We start from the raw sequence: 3,359 nt of genomic DNA on the forward strand, positions 1-3,359 counted from the left end.
TTTGTCGCGTTCAAAGCCAATTAATTAGAGGTTCCGTCATTTATTTCATCGTTATAATTCATACAAAGTTTAAAGTTGTTTTCTTTGCTTAATGCAAACGAATATACTTGTTTACTTTTCTAAAGTACTAAAACGTTCCTGTTTTGCAAATTCATTTTTAATCAGATATTTTCTAACATCTTCACATTCTAATCTAACTCTTATTCTAGCAATTTCAAAACCAAAACCGATTAAACGATTTTTTCCATATTATAAACCTTAAAGTAATTTTAACCGATTGTAAATAAGTTTTGTTAAAAAACATTCCTTGTGGGATCGATATCTTTTATTACTACAAGCGTATACCGTGCACTTGCGGAAATCGCTCAACAAGTTTTTGGCGCCGTTGCCGGGGAATGCCAAAATTTTTGACAAAATTTTAAATTTTTCGTGTTTTATTACGAATCTAGGTTTATTCATACTTATTCAAACTTTTACATTTTATTTATTTTTAATTACTAACATATTTATTTTTCAAATTCTGTTTTATAGGTAGTTTCTGTTCGTGCGAAATTTCAAGTTCATGCGCAGTTCTCGAAGTTCGGGCACGTCACCAGATCCTATTGACCCAGAGATTTAAAGAACTCTTAAAAATAACAAGAAAGAAAAGAAAAAGAAAAACCAAACCCCAATAAAAACTAAAATTACCGAGCCAGAAGTTATGGCCACACTTATGGATCACGCTAGGCCAGGAGTGGCCGGTGTAACAAACAGTATAGTTAGACCCCAAATTAATGCACATCATTTTGAAATTAAGCCTGCGTTGCTTAATATGTTGCAAAATAATGTAACGTTTTACGGGTTACCTAACGAAAATCCTAATACCTATTTGACAAATTTCTTAGAAATTTGTGACACTTTTAAAATTACTGATGTAACTGCAGAAGCAATCAAACTTCGCATTTTTCCTTTTACTTTGAAGGATCGAGCCAAAGAGTGGTTAACTTCTATGCCAGCCGCATCAATTGAGACTTGGGAGCAATTAGCCCAAGCATTTTTATCAAAAATTTTTCCTTTAGCAAAAACCGCAAGAGTCATTAAAGAGTTAACATCTTTTTCTCAAAATGATAATGAAACTCTTTATGAGGCTTGGGAACGTTTTAAAGAACTTCAACGTTTATGCCCACACCACCAATTGCCCGCTGAACTTTTAATGCAAACATTTTATAATGGACTAAATCCTACAACTAGAGGTTCATTGGACGCTATGTCTGGAGGGTTATTCATGAAGAAAACATCTGCCCAAGCAAGAGAACGTTTAGAGGAAATGGCAATCAACAGCAGTATGTGGCCCGCGGAACGTGGACAAATACCAGTAGCGAAATCATCATCCTCAACAACATCATCAGTTAAAGGTATAGTGAACCTTGATCCAGTAGCGATGTTGCAAGCCCAATTTTCTGCCTTATCGCACAAAATTGATAGGTTTATGGCACCGTGTGATCCTAATGGTCAACCAATCCAAACAGATGTGGATTACGAAGGTACGAGTGAAATTGAACAGGTAAATTTTGTCCAAGGACAAAACCAAACTAATAACCCTTATTCCAATACATATAATCCTGGATGGAGAAATCATCCTAACTTTAACTGGAGAGACAATAATAATGCTAATGCTAATCAAAATCGTACTACTAATTATCAAAATCAATCAAGAGATTCGATTAGCACTTTATCTTCTAAAATCGACAAATTCATTGATACGATGAGCGGAAAAATAAGTAATCACGACGATGGTTTTAAACGGATCGAGAATAAATTCGATCAGCTTATTAAAAACCAATCATCTAGCATCCATAATTTGGAGATTCAAATTGGACAACTCATTAAATCAATTCCATCCCGCAAAGAGGGAAGTCTTTCAAGCCATACGGAAGAAAATCCGAAAGAGCATGTTAAGGCTATCACTCTTCGTTCAGGGAAAAATTACTTAGGCCCGGAAATGCCCGGAAATTCGACTTTACCTGGAACTGATTTACCAAAGCCCAAAGAAGATACATTAAAACAAAAAGATGCACAAATTGACTCTAGTAAAAAAACTTTTGTACCCAAACCACCTTTTCCACACAAAGTCCGCAACAAGGACTATGATAAACAACTTTTAACATTTTTAGACAAACTTAAGAATTTGCATATTAAATTAACGTTTATGGATGCAATTACGCAAATTCCCAATTATGGAAAATTCCTTAAAGATTTAATTTCAAAGAAAATCAGTTGGGAAGGAATTTCATCCATTTCACTAACTGAAGATTGCAGTTCGATTGTGTCAAGCAATTTGCCCACAAAACTCAAGGATACCGGATGTTTTACCATTCCGTGTAAATTGGGAGATATAGAATTCCCAAGTTGTCTTTGTGATTTAGGAGCAAGCATTAACTTGATGCCATTATCTATTTTTAATAAGTTAGGCTTAGAAGAAGACATCAAACGTACCAATATGGTTTTGCAATTAGCGGATCAAACCACTAAAAGACCATACGGTATAATTGAGGATGTTTTAGTTAAAGTTGACAAATTTATTTTTCCTACCGATTTCGTTATTTTAGATTTTGCTTATGATGTAAATTGTCCGCTAATCTTTGGTAGACCGTTCATGAACACGGGACGTGCTCTAGTTGATGTGCCGGAAGGGAAAGTAGTTTTACGAATAGGAGATGATAAGATTGAGTTTGATATGAACCAAGCAATGAAATATCCGATGGAAGATTTCGCTTGTATGAAACTTGATTTAATTGAAGAATGTGTAAATGACATTGTTCAAAAAGAAGAAATGATAGATCCTATAATGAGTGAGGAACTAGAAGATAAGGACCCAGAACCTTTGATTCGTGAAGATGGACCGGTTCCGCCTTCGATCGTAGTTCCACCTAAATTAGAACTTAAGGAATTACCAAGTCATTTGAGGTACGCTTTCTTAGGCGAAGGCGACTCTCTACCTATAATTATCTCTAACAAACTAACACAAGTCCAAGAAGAGAAATTGAAAGAAGTTGTTAGAAATAGGATAGGAAGTATGGGTTGGCAAATTTCAGACTTAAAAGGTATTAATCCAAGTATTGTGATGCATAGAATTCACTTAGAAGAAGATAAGCCACCTAAGGCGGATAGGCAAAGACGCCTAAATCCGAACATGAAAGAAGTAGTAAAAAATGAGATTACTAAACTTCTGGACAATGGAATCATCTACCCTATCTCGGATAGTGAATGGGTTAGTCCGATCCATTGCGTACCTAAAAAGGGAGGCATAACAGTTGTAAGGAATAAAGAAGGTGAATTAATACCTACGCGAACCACCACTGGTTGGAGGGTTTGTATAG

General features: G+C 35.3%; 1 non-coding gene across 1 annotated transcript; it reads right to left on the bottom strand.

Moving 5' to 3' along the window:
- Positions 1-1,069: 1,069 nt before the first annotated feature.
- LOC136234290 (small nucleolar RNA R71) lies at positions 1,070-1,176 on the bottom strand. The gene has a single exon (XR_010691181.1). It is a non-coding gene; the product is annotated as a small nucleolar RNA R71 (small nucleolar RNA).
- Between the last annotated feature and the right edge of the window lie 2,183 nt (positions 1,177-3,359).

Source organism: Euphorbia lathyris, chromosome 6 (assembly GCF_963576675.1).
Source record: "Euphorbia lathyris chromosome 6, ddEupLath1.1, whole genome shotgun sequence".
In the NCBI taxonomy this organism is placed as follows: Eukaryota; Viridiplantae; Streptophyta; class Magnoliopsida; order Malpighiales; family Euphorbiaceae; genus Euphorbia; species Euphorbia lathyris.